This window comes from Panthera tigris, chromosome F3 (genome assembly GCF_018350195.1).
Source record: "Panthera tigris isolate Pti1 chromosome F3, P.tigris_Pti1_mat1.1, whole genome shotgun sequence".
Classification (NCBI taxonomy): Eukaryota; Metazoa; Chordata; class Mammalia; order Carnivora; family Felidae; genus Panthera; species Panthera tigris.
Window position 1 is genome coordinate 39755315 of NC_056678.1, and position 20048 is coordinate 39775362.

Sequence of the window (20048 nt, forward strand, 5' to 3'; positions counted from 1 at the left end):
CTGTGCTGACAGCTCAGAGCCTGGAGCCTGTTTCAGATTCTGTGTCTCCCTCTCTCTGACCCTCCCCTGTTCATGCTCTGTCTCTCTGTGTCTCAAAAATAAATAAATGTTAAAAAAATAAATAAATAAATAAATAAATAAATAAAATAAAAAAAAATAAAATCTTTAAGCGGTGCCTGGGTGGCTCCGTTGGTTAAGCATCCGACTTTGGTTCAGGTCATGATCTCACATTCATGAGTTCAGGCCCCATGTTGGGCTGGCTCTGTGCTGACAGCTCCGAACCTTGAGCCTACTTCATATTCCGTGTCTTCTTCTCTCTGCCCCTCCCCTGCTTGCACTCTGTCTCTCTGTCTCAAAAATAATAAATATTTTTTAAAAATTGTAATAATAAATAAAATCTTAAAAAAAATAAAAGAGAATCTAGAAAATGTACTTTTGGCCAACATACGACTCATAGGGTGAGCAACCGGAATGAACCTCATTTCGTTTCAAGGCTGGGTTTTCTGAGCCAGTGGCTAGCATCTGCCTGACTTGGGGCATAACGCACTCTTCAACACCCAACTGAACCCTGCTGTCCAGTTCAGGCAGAGTGTTTTGTTAATGCCAAAACAGCAGCCCTTTAAAATGCCTTATATTTCCAAATCTGTTTCCAAATTTGGCTCACTAAAATAATAGTTCCTTTGGGAGACTAAAGTCATAAAACCTTCTTGTCACGCAAATTGCTTCATCTATGTCTCAACTTTGGCTTCTTTAACCTATAAAATGAGATAATTGCTAGAAAAATCAAATTAGATAAAACATGTGAAACAATTTGATAAATGTGAAACATTACTGTATATAAATTTATATTGATATGTGTTCTGACCATATACAGTTGACTGTTAAATATATTTATGAGAATTACAATAGATAACATAGGGTGTCTGGGTGGCTCAGTGGGTTGAGCGTCTGATCTTGATCAGGTTATGATCTCAGGGTTGTGAGATTAAGCCCTACCTCTGACTCGAGATGAGTACAGAGCCTGCTTGGGATTCTCTCTCTCTCCCTCTCTCTCTACCCTCACACACACACACACACACACACACGCACTCTCTGTCCCTGAAACAACAACAAACAAACAAAAAATCAATAATGTATACGAAAATCACAAGCACACTGCAAGGAACAGAAGTTCTCCATAAATGTGAACTAAATCAGTACCAACTGTGTCTTCAGTCATCTAAAATAACTCTACTGATAATACTTTTCTTAGTTTCCAGTCTCATCCACAGCTAGCTACAAACTTCCTTCCCTTCATTTGAGCCCTTGATTAGCTCAGGCTTCAGAGAAATCAGTGTTCTTCCTGCTACTTGGGGCCAGTCTCACACCTGTACCCTGACTTTCATTTTCTCCATCTCCCAGGGGCCTCCCTACATCAAGTATCCCACTTTCCTTCCATCTTCAGCATCTCTCTCTTCTGAAAAAAATAAATAGATAAATAAGAGGGGTGCCTGTGTGACTCAGTCTGTTAAGTGTCCGACTTCAGCTCAGGGCATGATCTCACAGGTCATGAGTTCAAGCCCCGCATCAGGCTCTCTGCTGTCAGCACAGAGCCCACTTCAGATCCTCTGTCCCCCTCTTTCAATGTCCCTTCCCCGCTCATTCTCTCTCTCTCTCTCTCTCTCTCAAAATAAATAAACTTTAAAAAAAGAAAAGATGCCCACTCCTGTTGCTCTTTCCGCCCTCTGGCTCCTTCTCTACCTTTCCATCCCTCTTCACGTCAGTTCTCCCTTAGAGAAGGGCATGGCAGATGTAGAGGGGTATGAGGCACGTTGGATTCATGTAGAAGAGGCTGCCTCAGGCAGGGCTGGTGGCCTGGGCAGCTGGAAGTGGTAGAAGCCAGAAGGAAAACACAAGATGGTACCCTAAAGAAAATGCTGCAAACTTAAGACTGTCGTTAAAACCAAGAAAGAAGCAGGGGCCGTGGAGGCCCCAAATAATCAGATTTCCAGCAAACACAGGAATAGAGCTAAAGGTTAAGAACAAAGGTGCAAATAGAATAAGGGAGTCTGGGACTTCTCCACGGACACAGCTGACATGTCCATGGTTCTTTCTGCTTGGAGGCTAACCTCACAGTATGAGGTTGGGTCAATCATGACAGGGATCAACACAGGACACTTCTCTCTTCATGTGAGTTTCTTGAAGGCCAACACTCCCTTTCTGTACTTCTTTATCCCTCCTTTCACTCCTCAGTTTACTGCCAACTAACTTCCACCCCCCACTATCTCACCTTTGTGATAACAGTAAGAGGCAAGAGAGGTGCAAATTCTAACCCATGAGCTTCAACACTGCTTGAGCAGGGCTCTGCTCTATGAAAAAGTGCAGACACACCCTCCCTAAGGTCACCAATCACGTTACCGTCAGCTCTAATAAAAGCTGACCTCAGACCCTGTGTGACTTCACCTCTCTGCAGCATTAGCATGATTGGCCATGCTCCATTTTATTTATTTATTAAGATTTTATTTTTAAGTAATCTATACAGACGATGTAGGTCTCGAACCTATGACCCAAGATCAAGAGTCCCACACTCCACCAATGGAGCCAGCCAGGTGCTCCTCACCACTCCATTTTAGATCACTCCTCTGTTGTTTTCTGAACTCTCTCACCTCAGCTCCAGGGTTTCTATACCTCCTTCTCAGTCTCATTTTATTGCTCTTTCTTCTAGTGACAAGGGAGCTAGAGAACAAAAGGGAAGAACTTAGTCTGGGGGTAGAAATCAGTTAGTTTAGGGGCACCTGGGTGACTCAGTTGGTTAAGCGTCAGACTTTGGCTCAGGTTGTGATCTCGAGGTTCATGGCTCTCTGCTGTCAGCATGGATCCCACTTCAGATCCTCTGTCTCTCTTTCCCTCTGTCCCTCCCCCACTCTCTCTTGCACACACTCTCTCTCAAAAATAAATAAACATTTTTTAAAAATTTGTGAAATCAGTTTATTTTCTGGGAAAATTGAGTCTGAAGTGCAAATATAGATCTCCAATTAGATAAACGTATACAATGGCTGGAGCTCTGGCAGCCATTTTGGATCATGAAGACAAAAGCCACACCCTATGGACGGAGGAAGTGGAATTGGAAAGAGCCTGGATCCCCAATGACAAGGAGCTCCATATCAAGCTACTTCCTGACTTCTTTTACATAGATAGAACTGAGCTTCTGTTTTTTAAAAGCCACTTACTGGATTTTGGTTTTTGCAGCCTAATCCAAATTACCTACCAAATAAGATTCAAACATAACCAGTGACTTGGCCCCTGCTTACCCTTCCACTTCATCTCTTCCCATAGCATTTCACCGCTATTTGCTTGTACTTTGTTCCCAGCCATTTCAAACCACTTGTAGTTCTCTGAATACACTTTTGTGTCTTTGCATGTGTTTATCAGTGCTCCTGTTGGTGTCATGGAGCAAATGCCGTTAGCCTATCTCTACCCTCCTTGAATTGGAGTCTCTGCAAAGACTCCCACCCAGGCAACACAGTATTCTAGGAATTCCACAACATAAACCAGGCTGACAACAAGATGAGCTCTTAACTTGTGCAAAACCTGTCCCAAATAATCCATAGTTATTCTGAAAATAAAAGCTAGTATTTTTTTAAGATCCACCAGAGGGAGACAAACTGAAAGAAAACAGGTAGAAAGAATTCAGAAGCAAAGCAAGCACATTTGAAGCCTTCTAGATTAAGATTTAAAGAAAATGATTAACTCGTACTAATTAATGGTCTTTTAGGATACAAATCTATTACAATTTAGTCAATTTCATAACTTTTTACTTGTTAAAACATGGGCTATATTCTTCTGCTTTGTAGGTGTTCGTATTTAGTTGCATTTGAGGTCAGTAACAAAAAAGTGCATTAAGACTATAAAAATTAATCATTTTAAAGTCCAAAGGAAAGGGGCACCTGGGTGGTTCAGTTGTTTGAGCTTCTGACTCTTTTTTTTTTTTTTTAACGTTTTGTTTATTTTTGAGACAGGGAGAGACAGAGCATGAACAGGGGAGGGTCAGAGAGAGGGAGACACAGAATCCGAAACAGGCTCCAGGCTCTGAGCTGTCAGCACAGAGCCCAACGCGGGGCTCGAACTCATGGACCGCGAGATCATGACCTGAGCCGAAGTCGGCCGCTCAACCGACTGAGCCACCCAGGCGCCCCTGAGCTTCTGACTCTTGATTTCAGCTCAGGTCATTACCCCAGGGTGGTGAGATCAAAATCCGAGTTGGGATCCGCAATAAGTATGGAGCCTGTTTAAGATTCTCATTCTCTCTCCTTCTCGCCCCCTCCCCTACTCCTATTCTCTCTCTCTCTCTCAAATATAAATAAATAAAGAAGTAAATAAATAAGTAAATAAATAAACAAACAAATAAATAAATAAATAAAAATCAGTCCAGAGGACAAACTGGAAGTTGAGGAAAAGTGGTAAGAGCACAGCAGCTGAATTCCAGCTATGTCTCTGTCATAACTTAATGATAGGACCAGACTAGTCTCTGCTGCCATTTTCTTACCTGTGAAACACAATTACTGCATTAACTAATTATAGCCAGCAAGTATTGGCTCCCTTCTTTAGGTGAGATATATACATTATCTCATTTAATCTCCATAACCCTATAAGGTAGGTACTATTACTGTAGTTATTGCTGCTTTACAGATAAGGGGAAACTGAGTTTCCAGGAAGTTAAATAACTTGCCTGATACTGTACACTTATTAAGTCACAGAGCCAGGCTCAGGAATCAGGAAATTGGACACCATTGCCTGTGCTCCACACCACTGCTCTTTTTTTACGAAGATTCTTTCTGGTTCTCAAATTTCTGTGACTTTATGATAAGCATAAGAGTTAAACAAACGGGGGCGCCTGGGTGGCTCAGTTGGTTAAGTGTCCAACTTTGGCTCAAGTCACAATCAAGCCCCATGTATTGGGCTCTGTGCTGATGGCTCAGAGCCTGGAGCCTGCTTCAGGTTCTGCGTCTCCCTCCCTCTCTGCCCCTCTCTCACTTGTTCTCTGTCTCTCTCTCTCTCTCAAAAATAAAATAAACATTAAGGGGGAAAAAAAGACTTAAACATAAAGATAGTTTAAAATCTGTCATAGTTTGTATGTTCTTTCTAAATTCTAACACACGTTAGACCAAGAGCCTTGGAAGTATGTACCATAATATGCTTGTACTTTTTGATATGGTCTCATGATGAAATCTGTATGAATTCAGCTGTGATCACTCAGAGACACATTCTAAATACATTTACCAATACTACCAGTAATTTAAAACAATTACATTAAGCTAGTAATCCTTTTTTAATATAAAAAGAAAAGAACTCAGGGATTAGTAGATGTTCCAGCAGCTCTTTTCTCTTTGTATCATACTGGTTTCATTCCAGAGAAGATTAGTAAGATTTAAAAACCATTGGCAGCCCCAAGGCCTATTGGGTAACCAGTTTTTATATAAAGGAAGCTCTAGGGTTCACTTAGGAAGAACAATTTTTTTAAACAGGCCAGTTTTGACTTTCGTTGGTGTCTTCTTCCCATGGTACTTTGCCAACATGGCCCAAGGTCATTGTTTACATTCTGTTGAAAACATTTTGCTGACGCTTCCAAGTAGAATTTGAAGGGGTTCAGGACAGGCCCCCCAGAATGTGCCACTTTGGTGTGCGGATTATTTTGAGTTGAAAGCAATCAAGACTCTACTAGCTCAAGAGAAAGTTTTGCCTTTCCCTTAACTACATAGATGAATCTAAATGGATGGGGGGAGGTGGGGAAGGGGGGAGTCTTTCCAGAACAAGGGTTATTACCAGAGATAAATTTTATCTGAGTAACCCATCGTATGGCAGGGCAAACACCTAATTACCAAACATCTACTCTCCTTATTATCCTGTGAAGTGCATTCCTTTTTTTTGAAATCACAGACCCTTAGCCCCTTTTCTTTGGTTCAGGATGACATATATACTTCATTTTGCTTGATTGGCTGTAGAATTTCCATGCTATGTAGATTCTCTGTATGTATGCTATTAAATTCAATTTTCTCCTGTCAATCTGTCTCATGTCAATTTGGTTCCCAGTCCAGCTAGATGGACCATGAAGGGGACAAGAATTCTTGCTCCCCAAACAGGGGACAGGACATTCTTGCTCTCCCCAAAATTGTAGCTGCTTCCCCAAAGGGAATGAAAAATAAGACTAACTTACCTTTTGACAAGTATAAAAAAAGACGAGATGGTCTCAGAAAGAATGTTGAATATGTGTAAATCACTCAGCTGTCCATATTAACCCGCAAAGAGTTTATAATCTCATTTCTTTTATTGGTTAAATTTCAACCCCAGTACTGTCTAGAATGCCTAGAATGGTCTAGAATGATGTACATTCAGCTGTGTTTATAATCACTCTTTGGTTTGTGTGTTCATATAAATCAGTGTTCTCATTTAAAAAACAGCATGAAAAAGATTGTGCCAAGTGATTGCTACTTATATTTGTGGTTTTAGGAGAGCAGTTGCCAAGTGGGAAGCCACCTGGATTACAAGAATTACATACGTCCTCAGTCTTTCCAGAAGGGAGAAAAGGGAGTGTCTCTCCAGTTTTGTAGCTTCATGAATAATTCCACACCCATCCGCATGCCTTTACCCGTTTGCATAAGGCTTTTTTTTTCTTCTTCTTTTTTTTTAGTTTAAGCCACAGTCTGTTCTCTGAGTCACTCAGGAAAAAAAGAAATCCACAAAGAGAAAGAGTTTTACATGTTTTTTTTCCAAACACAATGATCTGGGGCACAACAGAGTTTAGTGTTCTCCTTAGATTAACATTTTCTCGGTTTCCTCTAGCATACAAAGATGAGTAAATGATGGCATTTTGCTGTCTTCTATGAGGAACAGTGTTTCACAAGCCATGGTGGAGGTTTAAATGGACTGTATGGGCTTAATTCACGTGAAACTGTGCCTAAATAATTTGTCTTGTTCACTCTGTCCTTTATTCCTCCCCAGCTGCGTTTCTTAAATATTATTAATTAAATTTCTGTACCACAAGCCTTTCATTGGCCCCAAATATCCACTCTAATTGACAACAGTTTAGCTTGAGCAGTTCGAGATTATATTCCTGAGAAAAGCAAATGAAAACAGACTCCTAGTTTATCGGTTTGCTCCCCCTCTCCAGAAATCTAATAAAGGAATGCAAACTGCTACCCTAGAAATCCATTCCACTATTTGAAAATCAAAAGCAGGCTGTCCAATATAAGCTACATGTGAATTTTAAATTCTCTAGTAGCCATATTAAGAAAATAAAAAGGGTAATTCATTTTAATAATATATTTTATTTAACCCAACATATCAGAAATATCATTTTAATACACAATCCACCTAAAAATCATTAGTGAGATTATGTCCTTTTCTCAGACACACAGTATGTATTTCACACTTACAGAACCAGCCACATTTAAGTGCTCAATAGCCACAATATTGAACAGGGTAGGTCAAAAGGATCTGCCTCTCTTTCTTTCTCTCATTGCATACAGGAATGAGAGAGCAGGGCTCTAATATGTGGGTTCAAATATTATTTAGTCAGGGGTGCCTGGGTGGCTCAAGGTGGTTAAACATCTGACTTTTCATTTTGGCTCAGGTCATGATCTCACAGAGATGAGATCAAGCCCTGTGTCAGGCTCTGAGCTGACCATGCAGCCTGCTTGAGATTTTCTCTCTTCTTCTTTCTGTCTCTCCCCCTGTGCCCTCTCTTTCTCTCTCAAAAATAAATAAACTTAAAAATTTTTTTTTTATTTAGTCAGTCATGAGAGGATTGCACTCTACCCAGATGACAAAAGGACAGAACACTATGTCTCCCCATTTCTCTGACCATGTGCTTCATGGCCTCTCTTCATACCTCCCTGGGACTTCATATACCCCTGCTAATGTGGGTCTGTGGTTTGAGGCTGTTTCTGACTTCATGAAATTGAGCCCACTCCGTGCTCATGTATGCCAGACTGTGCTCAATTAATGCTAGCTTCAAAATTATTCCATTTCCTTTTCCCCAGCTCAGAATCCCTGCTCTCTCCCTGCATGAATTTAGTATCCTTATCGCAGAAATGCCCAGCAAAGTACCAAGTCAGCAAAAGAGTGAGGACAAAGCATGAAAAGGATTGTGGGGACCCCGGTCTGAAACTCCAGACACCTGAGCCAAAGTTTATTTTTTATTTTTATTTTTTTGAGTAAACTCCATGCCCAACGTGAGCCTCAAACTCACGACCCAAGATCAAGAGTTGCACACTCCGACTGAGTAGACAGGTGCCCATGGGCCCTGAGCCAAAATTTAAAGATTCTTCTTGTACTGAGCTCAGGAAAAGGATAAAAAATTCCTTTAAAAAATATTATGGCAGGGGCACCTGGGTGGCTCAGTCAGTTAAACGTCTGACTTCGACTCAGGTCATAATCTCACAGTTCATGAGTTCGAGCCCTGCTGTCAGTGTGGACCCTGCTCTGGATCCTCTCTCTCTGTACCCCCCTCCTCTCTCAAAAATAAGTAAATATTTTTAAAAAATTATTTAAAAATATATGTATTATGGCACATTCCTGAGCTCCAAATCAACCTTTCCCGTTGTTTCTCTTGCTCCCCTCAGCCACTCCCCGACTGCCTTTTTTTTTTAACATAATGTTCCATTTCAGCATATCTACAAGCCCAGGATTACACCCAGGATTCTAAATGAGATGTGAGAAACTCATTTACGTAGACGAACCATTACTTCCTCTGCTCTATGAGGAAATACCCTGTTTGCAGCTAGACTCTCCGCGATCTTATTATCCAGCCCTAGGACTCTTTCCTCGTTATTGTCAGCAATTCTAACAATTAAGACTTCACTTAAATGTATTATGGATTCTACTCTAATGCATGATCTTCCAGCTTTGCGAGACTGAATTTCATTAGCCTCGTTTCTGCCCATTTCCCTAAGCTGTTTAAATCTTTAGTAATCTGGCCCATTCCTGGAATGTAGCAACTGATACTCCTTCATCACGGGTTCATCTGTAAATTGACCTTCTTACCTGAGTGCACAATGCACTCAATTCTCCCTTTGTGTTAAAAAGTACCTAGCACAGGGTAATACGGATGGCACACTGCCGGCAGGGGCCCTGCTTTTCTAGGCTGGGGGTGTGGTCTGAATGTGGGGTACCCGGCCCTGGACCATCTGAGCTGTGCTCCTTACTTCTCCCCACTCTGCACCTTGGAGTTGTAAGGGCGATGGGGAATCCTTTTCACATTCCCAGAGTTTTCTCTTCATTCCAACCTCCCTGCCCTGCTATAACCCTCAGCTCCGGCCACACTTGCCTTTCTGCTTCCATTTCTAGGGAGGGGAGAGGTTTTCACTGAGAAATTAAATCCACGCAGTGGGTATGGGGATTCTCTTTCTCTTCACTGTCCCTCCCACCCCTTCCACATTCCTCCCTCTTCTCTCCACCCCTGAACGTACTCAGAGCAACGACAGAAATGCCAGCTTTAATGATGGCTAGTAATGCCTCTCAGTACCAATTTTGCTGTTCACCTGGGTGCTCTGGGTTGATGCTTTGCCCCACTCAGTGCCGGTGGGGGTGAGGGAGGGTGGGGAGAGGGGGGAGCTGAGCTTTAACCTGGCGTCCGTCTCCCACCTCCTCCCCTGTTTTGTGTTTAACCACAATGGCTGAGTCTGTTTGGTGACAAAATGGTAAAACTGGAGTTTGAATCCAGGCCTTTGTGCCCCAGGCTTGTGTCGAGATCAGAACCAGGCTTCGAGGAAGATGAGCAGACAAGCGTGTGTGATTGTGGGAAGCAGACAGAAGCAGGGCGGGTGGCTGAGGCAGGCGGGCCAGGTAAGGTCACTGTGTCGGTTCAAGCGTGAGGTAATGAGGAACCTGGTTAAGACCAGGGGCAGAAACAAGGCAGTCAATGTGACAGACATCTTGAGGTGAGGAGTAATACAACTTGGGAACCTATTATATGAGAGTTGGGAAAGAGGGGGTGAGCAGCTGATACTGAAAGACCACGGAGCAGGTTGTCAGGAGGTGCCAGGAGGCCCAATCAAATCCGTTAAGCCTGTTAGATTCTGTATCCTCCTTTGTAAACTGATGTGGTTGGACAAACTGTCTCTCAATTACTTTCTACAGCCAGGGCTCCTTGGCTTTAATAGACGTCTGTGCTCTTCTCAACAAGTATTAAGCATTAAGCAATGCCCATCAACGTAAGATGTGTTTTCAAGAAACTGGCCAGTCTTCAGAGTGGTATAAGCATCATCTGAGGGATATGGTCCCATGAAAGTACTCACACGAGAGGTATCTCTTGCTTCTTTCACAGTAGATATCAGGAGCAAGACTTACTTAGACCCGGGCACCATATTCAACTCCCATGTGCTTCAGTTTTCCCATCTCTAAAATGGAAATGATAATAATAGTGACTACCATATTGGGTTGTTATAAGGATCAAATGAGTAAACTCATTTGCCTGGCACACAGCATTCAATACACTTGGTTATTGCCATTTCGTGTTTCTTGGTCCCTGAAGTCCCACTATTTAGTTTATCCAAATAGGACTTAATTGTTCCTTTGGGGGGGGGGGACAGGAAAAAAATTAAAGTAAGCCATTTTCCCCAAATCACAGTATGAATTAACTCATTAGAGTCCTTCTGATGTGAGCTAGAGCAAATTTAAATCAGAAGGAAGCTGGAATGGGGGGTGTGGGGCAGTGGTGCTGATGAGGAAGGGGGCTTGGGGCTTGGACAGTCAGGCAACAGCAGGGGGAGGACAGAAATGGCACTGCAAGAGGGGGAGAGGGGTGCAGGGTGAGGAGGGGAGGACGCAAGGTTACCTTTGTTTCCCATGCACCGCACCGGCCAGGGGGGTAGGAAGGTATGTGGGGAATTGGTCACAGGTCTTGGAAAGCCAGGGTCCCGGCTGCCTGGTCCCCTCTCCTTCTCTGACTCTCTCAGGAGGCCTGGGCAGGGGGGGGAGTATAACCAGGCCTATTCTCTCCCTGGCCATAAAGAGAATGAGAAGGAGCAGCCATGGCAGCTAAGGGAAAAATAAAATAAAGGGCCCATGTGGCCAGGGCCTCTGATAGCTATGGCTTCCACCTGTGTTCCTCCTTTCCACCAAAAAGAAACGAACCAATGGAGGAACAACAAGATAATCTCAGCCCACTTCGGGGCTTCCCAATAAAACTGCACATCTTTTAAGGCTTTGTCAACCATAACATCCAGGGGGGTCATTGCTGGAATAGGCTGTGGCCCAATCTCTCCGGATGAATGAAAACAATAACTTTCAGGACAAGTAGGTACAGTTTGTCACAATAGTTTCAGAATAGAATAAACGTTTAGTTCCTTGTTTCTAGAAACTTGGAAACAATCCTTCCAGATGTTAGTTATTTATTGTTGTTTTTTAAGTAGGCTTCGTACCCAACATGGGACTTGAACTCACAACCCTGGGATCAAGGGTCAGACGCTCTACTGACTGGGCCAGCCAGGCACCAGGTGTTTGGTATTTAATAATAACTCTCAACAAACATTTTCTCTCCTCAGATGTAGCTGCTGGTGTCTGAATTCTAGCTTGTTCCAGTGTGTCATGAGCCTCTGTCTTATAGTTAATGTTTAATATTTATACTAGACATATAGAACCAAACATTCCATCTTCACTTGGATGGTTTTCCTTTTAAAATATTGTTTTATGGTTGCGGGGCACCTGGGTGGCTCAGTCGGTTAAGCATCTGACTTCAGCTCAGGTCATGATCTCAAAGTTCATGGGTTCGAGCCCCATGTCAGGCTCTGTGCTGACAGCTCAAAGCCTGGAGCCTGCCTTGGATTCTGTGTCTCCCTCTCCCTGCCCCTCCTCCACTCATTCATTCTCTCTCTCTCTCTCAAAAATAAATAAACATTTAAAAAAATTTTAAATACTGTTTTATGGTTGGAATAATAATACTGTTTGTGTATTATTTTTAATATTTTTCATTTTTAAAATTCTTGTTCTGAACCGGGGATTTTAAAAACCATGCAATAGTATGTGAGGCAGTAGAGCACAATTTTCATAATCATATAGAGCTGGGCTTTAATCCATGCCTTAGTAGACTAGCTGTGTGATGTTGGAGAAGTTACTTAGCCTCTCTGTGTTCAGTCTCCTTATCTAAAAAATGGGATAATAATCGTTCCCACCACATGGAGTTGTTGTAAGAATTGCATGGTTAATGAATATGAAGCAGTTGGCACATAGTAGGTCATTAGTAACGGCGACTTCCTTTTTCTACCAATGTAAAGGTTTCCACAGATACCAGGTTTCTGTTGCAATAATGTGGATAGCAAACACCTCCAAAATCTCAGTGGCTTAAAACAACTACGGCTCATAGCTCTGTATGTTATTGGGGCGACTCTACCTCAGGCCGCAGGTAGAGGCTGCGCCTCTCTTTCTGGGAATAGGTTGAAGGGGCAGTGGCTAGCTGGCGTGCCTCTCACGGCACCCAGGATCACAAGAGGACAAGCCAAACCATGCAAGCTTATTTAAAACCTCTGCTCTTGTCCAAATCTGCTCTTCGTCCACTGGACAAAGTCACAGAGCCAAGCCCAAGCCAGTGGGCAGAAAGGTATACCCCACACCCCACGAGATGGAGGGGGAGAGAAATGGCTGAATAGCAATCTAATCTGCCACACCTGAGAGTTCAATTTTCGTAAATTTCTGAATTATATATCAACAAGTAAAGAGAACTAGAGAACCCAGATCAAGATTTCATTACAATTCCTTTCCTAATATTTTAGGAGGAAAAAAACAACAACCGAGAATGTACATTAAAATATAATACAATTTGTTTACCAGCATTAATAAATACGGAAAGGGTTTTGAAACTATAAAGCACAGTACGAATGTGAAAGGATTATTTTTCCATCTGATTTATTTCGTGACACAGTGATTCACTTTTATGGATGCTCTCTATAAATTGCCAAATATTATACGTTGAATTCAGCTTTCCTTTTAACCATCATATATCCACAGTTTTTTAAAAAGGCATAGTCATATCATGTTATTTATAGTGTTCTTATTGTGCTATTTTATGTTTTACTAACATAGGAATAGATTTTAAATGTTTTATTTTAAGTCATAGGCTATATACACCCTTGTCTAAGTATTCATTGAAAACATAGTACAGTACTGTACTAGGAGCTCTAGGGACTAAAAAAGTCTGCAAAATGATGTCATGGAAGAAATCAAAAGGCTTGGACTCTTGCCCTAGTCCTCCAACAGGCCACTGATATTCACACTTTCCATCTCTAGGGGCACTAAGAGGGGAAAAAGAAGTAGTCAACCAGGTGGTCGCTCTGGCTCCAAATGTTCTGTTTCTAGATAGAGGCTATGGTCCTGCTTTGTGAAGAAACGGGAATGCCCAGGGCATAGAGGAGGGAACTTGTATGTCATTTTACCTGTACCAAAACTCACAGGTGGTTCTGCACAGAAATGCTAGATCCAGGCTGTCTGGCTTTGAGTCCTGGCTCTGCCACTTACCTTGGGCATCTTAGGTAACCCCTCTGAACATCTGTAAAATGTTGATTAAAAAAACAGTACCTACCTCATAAGCATTTGTGAGGATTAAAATGAGTTAATCATCAAAAGTAGTTAGAACACTGCCTGATACCCAGGAAATGCACAATGTTAGTTATTCATTGCCTCCGTTAAACAGTTTAAAAGTTTGTGTGTGGTTATTTTGTTCCTTACAGAATCACTAAATAATTTTAATCTACAATAGTTCCTTTTTCACTCATCAGAGAAACAGTGCCTATTATCCAGTTAGAAAGGAAATCTAAGTTATTATCTTAGAAGTAATTCAATCATTAGCATCTCCAGTAGCTTTACATTGTGGATAAGAACCAGAGTCTATTTAAGAAAGACTGGTCTGCCAGGTTGGCTCAGTCAATTAGGCGTCCAACTTCCACTCAGGTCATGATTTCTTGGTTCGCCAGTTTGAGCCCCACGTCGGGCTCTGTGCTGATAGCTCAGATCCTGGAGCCTGCTTTATTTATATATATATATATATATATATATATATATATATATATATATATTTATATAAATATAAATATATATATTTATATTTATGTATATATTTAAATTTATATATATATAAAGGGAGATTGAGGTAATATTACTCCCTTTATATATATATATGTGTGTGTATGTATATGTGTATATATTTATATATATATAAATTTATATATATAAAGTAATATTACCTCCCTTTATATATATATATGTGTGTGTGTGTGTGTGTGTGTGTGTGTGTGTGTATGTATGTATAAAGGGAATATATATGTATATATATAAAGGGAGTAATATTACCTCAATCTCTTTCAGTCCATTACAACTCCATCTAGGCTTGTATGCTTTTTTTTTTCACTCCCTACTAATGTTAGTAAGAAAAATCAATCAGAAAGGATATAGATAATCCTTATTTGATTTGTTTCTTCCCTGTCTTGACCTTTGATGATGTCTTCACTCACCTCCACTTTCACTGATTATAGCATTCAAAACATAATCGTATCATTGGTTTCATTTTGTATTATTAAAAGCTTAGAAACTGGTCACTTAATATTTAATTGATGATTATTTGCCATTATTAAAAATTCTATTAAATTCACAGACCCATTTTCATAATTACCATTTTACTTTTTAGCATGTTTATTTTTTTTTAAGTTCATTTATTTTTAGAGAGAGAGAGCATGCACACACATGCAAAGCGGTGGAGAGGCAGAGAGAGAGAATCCCAAGCAGGTTCCACACTGTCAGAGCAGAACCCCACTCCGGGCTCGACCTCATGAACCGTGAGATCATGACCTGAGCCGAAATCAAGAGTAGGACGCTCAAATGACAGAGCCACCCAGGCGCCCCCAGCACGTTCATTTTAAATGCAATAGGGTAATGAAATAGTGTTTCTCCATCACAGCATAAAAGTTTACAGTAAGTGGCTACTATCTTGCTCTTTCAACCAATTAAAACACTGTCTTCATATTTATTTTGGGGGATCCTGCTCCGTCTCATGACATAGAAACATTATGAGCACAAAGCTAAGCCTTGATGCTCATGAAACCATGATAAACGTGTTCTCCTTTGTTATTGTCAAATAACGTCTGCCCTTCCCATACACACCCCTACCCACCACCAGCTGCAGGGAAACACCAGTGTTCCATGCTGTGTTCAGCACTGTCAGGATGCACCGTGAATACTAAAACGTAAGCCTGTACAGCACTGTAACCAAGGAGCTCAGAGAAGCCATGAGGAATGGCATTGCTACCGAAGATGCCAAACCATGTGAAGAGTTAACTGTTCAACCCAACATTCACTTCACTAGCTGCGGGAAACGCTCTAAAACTCACAGCGACCTTCTTGCACAACTCAAGGGCGGGGGCACCATTCATGCAGTTATGCCTCCCAGCAGCCCTGTGAATTTGCTTTTATTTGTCCATCCTGGTTGGCTTTTTTAGAGACTAAAAAAATAATTCAATCAACTAAAACTCCCCAATTACCAGCATTTTCTCAAGATTAGAAGAGCAGATAATAAAGCTCACCCAAATCTCAGAGACATGGTCTTTGCTTTCAAAGCTGTTGGTCTGATGTTTTCAGATCTTTAAAGAAGCTTGACTTTCTGTAAAAGACCTCAGTGTATGTTAATCATTAGCACTAAGGATCATAAGGTCTAGAATATCATAAAATGTCACCATCATTGTCTATCAACAAAGAGCTGTGCAGCAATGACATGGCCTGGATTTCTGGCAATTTAATAAATGTACAATTAATATGATGGATTTCAAACCTGTGCAAGACTGACCATATGAATGCATTTATACATTAGGGAAAAGATCTTCTGTAAGATTGTGTCCATATTTTGGTATTAGAAAAAGTAGTTATCATAAACATGCATCTGATTTTGTGTTTGCGTTTTTTTAAAAACATAAACTGATTGAGTTTGTTAGTCTCACAAAGGCTACTGAGGCCTTTAATTTTTTCATAAGACTGGAAAAAGAAGTATTTTTGCAAAACAGAATGAGGATTAATAATTTAGTTATTTGAGAATACTACGTATACAAGAGTGAAACCACACTCAAAAATTAATCAAGAAGAGCTATGGAGGTTTTGGGCACCTGGGTAGCTCAGTTGGTTAAGCTTCTGACACTTTATTTCAGCTCAGGTCATGATCTCACGGTTTGTGAGATCGAGCCCTGAGTCGGGCTCTGTGTTGACAGGCATAGAGCCTTCTTAGGATATTCTGTCTCTCTCTCCTTCTCTAGGTCTCTCTGCCTCTCCCCCACTGACCTCTCTCTCTCTCTCTCTCTCTCTTAAAATAAATAAACTTAAAAAAAATCAAAGACATATAGTCCCAGCTCTCTCCTTCTCATGGGCTATCACATTTGCTTTCCTAATATTCTTCCAAAGATACTTCCTGTGTGTGTGTGTGTACATTTTATGTAAAATGGCATTTTTGATTAGGAGTTTTCTGTCTTATATTTTCGCATGCATAGAAACCATAAACTGTTCTGTGTGAAATGTCTTAAAAATCATAACAACTGTTTAAAAATATCCTGATTTCCTTTCTCTAAAGCACCACATTTAATGAAATGCACTCAGTTGCCTGACTCGTATGTCAGAGCAACTCTGTCAGTTCTAAAATGCTGCCCTAGTCTCAGAATTCACTTTACTATTATTATCTGATTCCAAGCACTTAAGATTCTCCAGAATTCCGATGAAAATATTACCAGGATTCAAAATAGGAAAAAAAAAAATGCTAGCAACAGTCCGTCTTTAATTAAAATTGTCCCTTCACTAGCAGATTCTTTGCTTTCCTTTAGTTGTGCTGGGTGTTTGAGAGCTTACCAGTGACATAACAGTTCAGATTGCCAGCGGTTAATTATCAGTACTGTGAATGTGTTCATGGAAGTTCTGATGAACGTTTAATCTTTCAGCAATGGTGTTCGGTACTGTTCTAGTAGGCAGAGAAAGCCACAGCAGATGGTTCCGGCTTGTGAACAGCAGGTAGAAAGCTGTAGAGTGGACTCAGATGAAGGAGGGGTTCGGACACCAGCCAGAAGAACTCAGATTTAATGTTGCTGTCAACAGGAAACTGCTGAAGGTTTCTGAGATTATACTCTAAAAGTATGTTCCCGCTCTGGATTGGAGGAACATTGAGTGGCAGGGGATCAGGAATTAGAATGGCCAATTCTAATTGGCTCTAGTAAAATTCAGATTTGGGGTGACGGAGCCTTAGGCTTCTGTGGCAGCATAAAAATGTGGACATTCTGATAGAAAAACAGACAGGACTTGGTGACTAAGCAGAAATGGAGAAGAGGGAGAGAGATGAGTCAATGATGACACCACGATTCTGAACATGGCTTGGAAAGTGGTAGCACACAGGCAGTAGGAAGTCACAAGGAGGGAATTTGACTTTTTTGTAAGGAACCTGATAAATTTGGCTCCAGACAGGGTGAATTGGAGCCAAAAGTTTGGTGGAAAGTTGAAGATGTGTAACTAAGGCACAAGTCAAAGGATAGGATTGAAGATTTTATATATATGTAAAATATGTATATGTGTATATACATATATATATATGTGTGTGTGTGTGTGTGTGTGTGTATGTGTGTGTGTGTATATGTATTTTTTAATAGAATATTTCAAATACATCAGACGTAGACCAAACAGTAAAAAACCCCATCATCACCTGGCTTCAATAATGATCGGGTCTTAGCCAACCTTGTTTTATCCAGACTCTCCACCCCGTATTATTCTGAAGCATATTCCAGACATGGAGAGACAGATTTAAAAGTATGAAGTACAGGGGCACCTGGCTGGCTCAGTCGGTAGAACATGTGATTCTTGATCTCGGGATGTGGGTTCAAGCCCCAGGTCAGGTGTACAGATTATGTAATAAAAAAGAAAAGTATGAAGCACAGAAAACATAGATTTGGAAAGACCGCAGAGAAGTTTAAAGGACACCCTCTCATCTTACCAATGAGCAACACTAAAGATTAGAGATGGTAATGAATTTCCACTAGTTTAAAAAAAAAAAAAAAATACAACTGTGGAGCTATAACTGGAACCCAGTTCTCTGCAAACAGTTTTGTCAACTTTTCATCTTTGAGATGAAATGAGAAAAATAAGGATGACATGTGAATTCTTCAGAAAGCTAAAATTCAAAACATTACTGTTTGCAAACATTTTACAAATTACTCTTTGTAAACATATTTATAAAGTTAACGTTTGTCTTGTATTCACTTCATTTGTAATTCTGTCAAATAACACCACGGGTGCCATACATCCTAAACAGAATGAGAACATAGGCCCTCACACTAACAGTGCAACAAGAAAACTGCTTACTTAATTATCGTTTGTTGGTGTTCATACCGTGGCCCTCCAGCCTCCGGGGGGGTCACTGTAAGCATGCCTTGGAGACAACAAAAGGGTCCTATCTGTCTGGAGTCGGTTTACTTTTGGCTGCCAGGAAAGTCACCTTGAATGACACATCACTTCTCAGACCATGCCTCCCTACATTTGTAGAGCAAACTTTGTGTTGATTGTGGTGAGCAGAAAATATAACAAGGCAGTAAGAGGTGTATATAAATTCCATAGAAGGATGCAAGCTGAGTAACATTCAGCCTGCACCAAAAAAAAAAAAAAAAAAAAAAAAAAAAGTTTTTATCAGAAAATACGACAGTTCATGGGTCCAACTTAGATTTAACTTTTTACTTAATCAGTGTGAGTCATAGTTTAAATATCTGGCAATGTTCTTTGCGAAGATGTGATGAAGCCAAAAAAAAAAACAAAAAAAACAAAACAAAAAAAAAAAACTTTGGCTTTTTTTTTTTTTTAAATCTGATTAAATTCTCATGATGAGCCTGTGAGTTAGGTACTCTTTCCCCCACCACTGTCTCACTCACCTGCTGCCTTGAAGGAAGTGAGAATTTCAAAGAGGGTGGTCTATTGCCCAATGCGATAAAACAGTTCAAAATGAGAGCAGGCAGAACATAAGAAGGCAACTGAAGGACACATGAATAGAAGTGGGAACAGAAGCCAGTCAACGAGCCAATGAGGCTGACCAGTGGGGTTACATTATAGCCCAACACTATTTATTTTTGTTTAAATATAGTCTTCTAGGGGTGCTTGGCTGGCTCAAGTGGTACAGCATGTGACTCTTGATCTTGGGGTTGTGAGTTCAATCCCGTCGAATGTAGAGATTACTTAAAAAAAAGATGTTAGTGCCCACTGGTGATGGTTTAAAAAGTTGAAGATTTAAATACATATAATCTTCTAAAAATACTGATTTGCAAAGCTCTCATCTCTCTATACTGCTTTTATTTATACATTTATACACAAGTTTGAGACTACTGAAAAAGTGCCCTTTCTCTATTGTTATCAACACTTTTAAGGCCCCTTTTATATGTTGAGCATGGTGGTGATGCTTGGATTTCAGCCTCCCAATGCACCGGCTACAGCACCGTGGGACCTTAATGGTTGCCTCATCCTTGAAATCAGACATACTTACCACTCAACAGTTAGCAAACATAGAATCAGGATAGAGAAAGCCAGAGTCTTGAGGGTCACATTCTTTGGGGAACCTCTGACCTCGTACTTTCCTTTGGGTGGGGACATTAAGAAACTACCTACTGAGGGACTCTAGTTAGTTCCATAAATCTCTGCCACGCCCCTTTGGGGAGGATGTTTAGGATATAAAGCTTAAGTGTCAATATTTATGTAACATACTACCTAAATCCTGCAAGTAAACTGAAACTAACAGTTTTTAAAGAAATGAAAGAACTGATGTATCAAAGCAAAACACCTATCCTTCGTTCCATTATTTAATATTATCAATTGAATTAGCAAATTGACATTAACATAAAACTGTAATTGCAATGCAGCATTAACATAACTTGATATTATTTTGATAAGCAGCCCATAATAAGTATAACATTGTGGAATGTTATATGTTAAGCCAAATGGTGGAAAGAGCCTAAATGTCCATCAACTGATGAATGGATAAAGATGTGGTTTATATATATAATGGAATACTACCTGGCAATGAG